Genomic DNA, 6,937 nt, shown 5'->3' with positions numbered 1-6,937 from the left:
TAAGTTCGAGAGTTTTAAATATGTGTATCTGGAAACACACGAGCTTTTTCATGTTACAAAGACCTAATAATTTGGGGGATTCAGTGTCAGTTTCATCCTTGAAGATGAATTTAAAACAACAAGAAAAAGTCAGTGATGACTGCCCTTATTCATTAATTATTTTGACAATTACATTAACTTATAACTTGAGAAATTTGTATGCAGGTCAGGAAGCAACAGTTAGAACTGGACATGGAACAACAGATTGGTTCCAAGTAGGAAAAGGAGTACATCAAGGCTGTATATTGTCACCCTGCTTATTTAACTTATATGCAGAGTACATCATGAGAAATGCTGGGCTGGAAGAAGCACAAGCTGGAATCAAGATTGCCAGGAGAAATATCAATAACCTCAGATATGCAGATGACACCACCCTTATGGCAGAAAGTGAGGAGGAACTAAAAAGCCTCTTGATGAAAGTGAAAGAGGAGAGTGAAAAAGTTGGCTTAAAGCTCAACATTCAGAAAACTAAGATCATGGCATCTGGTCCCATCACTTCATGGGAAATAGATGGGGAAACAGTGGAAACAGTGTCAGACTTTATTTTGGGGGGCTCCAAAATCACTGCGGATGATGACTGCAGCCATGAAATTGAAAGACGCTTACTCCTTGGAAGGAAAGTTATGACCAACCTAGATAGCATATTGAAAATCAGAGACATTATTTTGCCAACAAAGGTCCATCTAGTCAAGGCTATGGTTTTTCCAGTAGTCATGTATGGATGTGAGAGTTGGACTGTGAAGAAAGCTGAGCACCGAAGAATTGATGCTTTTGAACTGTGGTGTTGGGGAAGACTCTTGAGAGTCCCTTGGACTGCAAGGAGATCCAACCAGTCCATTCTGAAGGAGATAAGCCCTGGGATTTCTTTGGAAGGAATGATGCTAAAGCTGAAACTCCAGTACTTTGGCCACCTCATGTGAAGAGTTGACTCATTGGAAAAGACTGTGATGCTGGGAGGGATTGGGGGCAGGAGAAGAAGGGGACAACAGAGGATGAGATGGCTGGATGGCATCACTGACTCGATGGATGTGAGTCTGAGTGAACTCTGGGAGTTGGTGATGGACAGGGAGGCCTGGCGTGCTGCGATTCATGGGGTCGCAAAGAGTCGGACACTACTGAGCGACTGAACTGAACTAAACTGAAGACAAGTATAGCTAGTGTAAATATTATTAATGCATTTAACAACCATTCATTCAGTCCCTACTATGTGAAAATCCATGGCCACGCATTATGTTTTATTTAAAAAGAATAAAAAGTTTAAAAATAAAATAAAATTTAAAAAAAATAAAAAAAATAAATTGTAAAATAAAAAAAAAGAATAAAAAGTAAAGGATAATAAAAGATTTCCTAATAAATATTTATTTATTTATCATTTTTCTACATGCAAGTAAAACTTCTTTGTTTCTTAGGCTATAAATAAAGGGGTTTAGCAGGGGAATTATAATCGTGTAGAACAGTGAATACCTTTTATCCTAATACTGATCAGGGCCAGACCCAGGACGCACATACATGAAGAAGAGAGTCCCATAGAACAAGAAAACAGAAAGAAGATGGGCATTGCACGTGGAGAAGGCTTTGCTCGTTCCTTTTTCTGACTTCTTTTTCATGGTGGCAAAGAGGACAAAGGTGTAAGAAACTATGATGGTAATAAAAGTAAAAGCCTGTATAAAAGAAGCAGAAATAAAAAGCACCAAAGCATTAATAGATGGATCAGTGCAATAAATTGCAAAAAGTGGCAAGATTTCACAGAAGTAATGATGTATTATGTTGGACCTGCAGAAAGTTAATCTAAATAATAATCCTACATGTATTATAGGATGCAGAAAACCAATTGCATATGATGCACTTATCAAGCAAGTGCAGAGTCTGTTGGACATCACCACTGGGTAAAGCAAGGGGTTGAGTATGGCTGCATAGTGGTCATAGGCCATCACTACCAGGAGGAAATTTTCTGTGGCTGCACTGAAAGCAAAAATATAGAACTGGGTGATGCATTCAATGAAGGATATGTGATCCTTAGATAAAAAATTCATAAGCATCTTGGGAATCACAGAAGATGAAGAGCAAGCATCTGCAAAGGCCAAGCTGCCCAGGAATGAGTACATGGGGGTGTGAAGATGGGGGTCCTTCCAGATGAGAAAAATCAGTCCAAGGTTGCCCACCATGGTGGTGAGGTAGATGATCAGGAACACCAGGAACAGGGGGACCTGAAGCCCTTCCTGCAGCCCTCTCCCGTCTGTGAGTCCTGTGAGAACAAATTTTGCCTCCATCATATCCGCTCAGGCTGATCACTGCAATGGAGAATTGAAATTAGAAAATTTATCAATATTCATGAAAACATGTATTGGATGGTAATGTCTTCCTCTGTTTCTGATGCTCTGACTGAAGTAGTGTCTCTATTTTTTAAAACACACTTCAGAGTATTATGAATTGGACACGACTGAACAACTACATGATGTGATAAATATAAATAATTTTCAGAAGCAAAGTCTTTTTTAAAGGTATATATATACATACACACATGTGTGTGTATGTATATATATGTATGTACTTAAAGGTTTACGGAGGAGGCTATAAACACCAGTTAACTTGGTCCATAACTTGTCACTATATATATCTTAAAACTGAATATATTGTATCAACACTGAAACTTTGTACAAAATTAAGAGTTAAAAGTACATTATGCATTTTATACTAAAATCTCTGAAAATTCAGACTGGTTCAAAAATTTTTTCATTGTTTCAAACAAAACTCTTCCATGTATTTTCTACTGAACCAAAAATAGGCTATACCTTTATACAGCCTGTCTATCACATATATATGTTTTTTTCATCCTAAGACATGAATAAGACAGTAAGTTAAAATCCCACTTCTGCTGATTTCTATCCATTATCATTTTGTTGTTTGATCACATATTCATGAAATTACCCCATATTCCTAAGACTCTTTTGATGATGTATTCATCAAAACCACTCAAATTTCAAATATATTCTTGTTATTTTATCCAATAAACTCCCATACATGATCATAATTATTCAGTCCATCATCAAACATTTTTATTGCTCTTAACCTAGAACATCATCATTCTTGCTCAGTCAAATATAGAACCTCTAACTCAGGTAACTAAGATGCTGAAATAACCCGTCTTTTAAGAAGAAAAAGAAACCTGACACTAGACGCTCATCTGCAGATTTGAAAAGGATTTAAGAGACGTTGTTAAACATGCCAAGTAAACAATTATCATGAAATTAACAGAGAATGTTTCTAATATATCAGAGGCTCTTAATACTAAAACAATTGTAGCATTTTTTTTTCCTGCTGTGTTTGACATAAGAACTGGAAATTTCAAAATCAGAGTGGATGAAAGCATTACAGAAGACACTATAGTCAAAAAGATTAGCCTGTGTTTTGGAGCTGTTTCAATTTAAGTAGTAAAAATTATAAATGTTGTTTAAATCCCAATCAAATAAGGAAAAAGATCAACAACATTTATAGGAAACCACTAACATGAAGTTATAAGTGAGTTTTATAATCCTGGGAAGCAAGTGAGAAGGCTGGATCCTGTGGAAACCCAGGGGTAAACCTAAGTCATCTGCTGCTGCTGCTGCTGCTGCTAAGTTGCTTCAGTCGTGTCTGACTATGTGCGACCCCAGAGACGGCAGCCCACCAGGCTCCCCCTGTCCCTGGGATTCTCTAGGCAAGAACACTGGAGTGGGTTGCCATTTCCTTCTCCAGTGCATGAAAGTGAAAAGTGAACGTGAAGTCTCTCAGTCGTGTCCGACTCTTAGCGACCCCATGGACTGCAGCCTACCAGGCTCCTCTGTCCATGGGATTTTCCAGGCAAGAGTAATGGAGTGGGGTGCCATTGCCTTCTCCGAAACCTAAGTCTACATCATCACAATTCATTTCATCAATGACAAATTATGAAGAATTCTCGGAGAAGTCCATGGGCTCGCTAAGAGTCAGACAGGACTGAGCGACTTCACTTTCACTGTTGGAAAATCTTCCAGATTCCGTGAAACTACAGTAAAGGCCAGAATGAGTCCCACTTTTACAGATAAAAATATTAAATAGATTCGTTCTATGGCCCATTATTCTGGAAAAGAAAATTTTCACAAAAATGTAACCAATTTTCTGAAGCTAATTTTCTGCCTCTGAATTATTAAATGATTATGCACTTTATGACCTCATTTTAAGATTCTCATCTATAATGCACTGAATTTTCTAAGGAAAATAAGCCCACAGCTTATGAAACTAAGAGTCCTCTTTGCTATTTAGTAGGTAGCATAGCATAGTGGTTAAAAACTCTATATGTAATAGCATGAATTCAAGTCTTCATTCTCCAAGTATATAGCTTTATATCCATAGGGTTTAGAGAATATAATGTATATTTATTCAGTTTAGGATTACTTTCTGTTCTATTTGGTAGACAAATCATCTGAAAAGAATTTTAAATATTTTGACAGCTAATGAGAGACTCTATGTACTAAAAGTAAATTTGTTCTACACTTTTTATGGAAGGAATAATGACAATAATAGCATTGTGTTTTCACCTAATTCCTATAAAAATATACAAAGATGCCAGGAAATATAGACTTTCATGAACAGCTCAGTGTATAAGAACAAAGATGTCAAAACAAATATTCATCTCCAATTAATTTCCTTCAAAAATGCACTCGGAATAAAAAGGTGTTTATATCTTCCATCTTAAAATCTGTTTGTGAAGATAATATTGAAGTTCCCCCAAAGCCATCAAAAAATTCCCTATAGAATACAGCCAGCCTACCAGGCATTATGCACTAATCAACAAATCATTTCAAACATTGTTCTTAAGCTATTACTTTTATAGCCTGTTTCTTTCTTTTAAAAACAAAAGAATCACTGTTTAATTGTAGAAAAAAATGGAAAATGTAGAAAGTACAGAGGAAAAAAATTCTTCTAATTTCACTAATCACTGATCATTGCAGCTATCTTTTGGGTTTTTATGTACAATTATACACAGAAGCTATATATACAATTATATAAACATAATTTATATAAACATTTCTATATGTAAATAATATGAGTGTGCTGCATATAACTTTTCAAAAATAACTTCAGTTGAATGATATATGACTCATATTTTCTTATATTATTAGTTTGAAAACTTTTGGGCTGTTTGGCTACATCATCATCAAAAGCTGTAATTATGAATACACATAAATAGTCACATAATCATATTTATTTATGTTAAGCTTGGCAAGATATATGCCAGACCTATATGTATTTGGCAGACATGTACAACTTCTGAGATCAATAAAAATTTGTTTACTGTAGCTATGTAGTATATTTTAAAGTCAGGAAGGTTGATTCCTCCAGCTCTGTTTTTCTTTCTCAATATTGCTTTGGTTATTTGGGATCTTTTGTGTTTCCATACAAATTTTAAGATTTTTGCTCTAGTTCTGTGAAAAATGCCATTGGTATTTTGGTAGAGATTGCACTGAATCTGTAGATTGCTTTGGGTAGTATAGTCATTTTCACAGTATTGATTCTTCCAACCCAAGATCATGGCGTATCTCTACATTTGGGTCATCTTTGATTTCTTTCACCAGTGTCCTATAGTTTTCTGCATACAGCCTTTTTGTCTCCTTAGGTAGATTTATTTCTAGTACTCTATTCTTTTTGTTGCAGTGGTGAATGGGATTCTTTCCTTAATTTCTCTTTCCAATCTTTCATTGTTATTGTATAGGAAAGCAAGTGATTTCTCTGTATTGATTATGTATCCAGCAACTTCACTAAATCTGTTGATTATTTCTAGTAGTTTTCTGATTGCATCTTTAGGATTTCCTATGTATGGAGTCATCACAAATACATATTATTATACTCATTGTACACATGAAGAAATTAAGGCACTGTCTATTGAGTTAGCCTCAAACATTTTTTCTTCACTCTATGCATTAGCAAATATAATGGAGGTTCTTGTGATCACTTTTAGCCTCATTTGAGATTCAGGAAAAAAAATAGTTCTGAGTTGACAGCCTGTGCTTTTCCATTGCTCCAGGCTGCCTGATTTGTAAATGGAGGAAATACCACCTCATTATCAATTAAGATGATTCAGATGAACACACTTTGAAAGTCTTGAAGTAATAATTAAATATGATGTCATGTGTTAGCCCATTTGGGCTGCCATAAAAGCATACTCACTAGACTGGATAGCTTAGGAACAACAGAAATTTATTTTTCACATTTCTGGAGGCTGGGAAGTCCAAATCAAGGTGCCAAAATGACCTAATTCTGGTGAAGACCCTTTCCCTGGTTCATCGCCTACATGTTCTCACTGTGTCCTCACATGAAGAATAAAAGTAGGGATCTCTCTGAAACCCCTTATATAAGACTCTCATCCCATTTATGAGACTCCACCACATGACACTCCATTCATCCCATTCATGTGGTTCCACTGCATGGATTAAGCAACTCCCCAAAGCCCTACCATCATCTTTGGTGAGTGAGTAGTAAAAGTCACTCAGTTGTGTCTGATTCTTTGTGACCCCATGGCAATAGCCCACCAGGCTCTTCTGTCCATGGAATTCTCCAGGTAACAATAAAGGAGTGGGTAGTCATTCTCTTCTCCAAAAGATCTTCCTACCCAGGGATCAAACCTGGGTCCCCTGCATTGCAGGCAGATTCTTTGCCTTCTAAGCCACCAGGGAAGCTATCATCTTTGGGGCTTGAATTTTCAATATATGTGTGCTGAGGTGATGCACACATTCAGGCCATAGTAGGTAGGCTTTCCTATTAGGAAGAAATCAGAATTCAGACTTCAACTTGCTGGCCATGGATGCTTGAGCAATATTAGTCATTTGACCTTCAAAATGTGGTCCAATGCCCACAGATGCATCAGAATCACCTGAGAATCTTC

General features: G+C 36.5%; 1 pseudogene; it reads right to left on the bottom strand.

Annotated features, from left to right (window-relative positions):
* Nucleotides 1-1,397: 1,397 nt before the first annotated feature.
* Nucleotides 1,398-2,312, bottom strand: LOC129644442 (olfactory receptor 5AC1-like; annotated as a pseudogene).
* Between the last annotated feature and the right edge of the window lie 4,625 nt (nucleotides 2,313-6,937).

The sequence above is a fragment of the Bubalus kerabau genome, chromosome 2 (genome assembly GCF_029407905.1).
Source record: "Bubalus kerabau isolate K-KA32 ecotype Philippines breed swamp buffalo chromosome 2, PCC_UOA_SB_1v2, whole genome shotgun sequence".
NCBI classification, from domain to species: Eukaryota; Metazoa; Chordata; class Mammalia; order Artiodactyla; family Bovidae; genus Bubalus; species Bubalus kerabau.
This window is presented reverse-complemented; position numbering and strand designations above follow the sequence as displayed.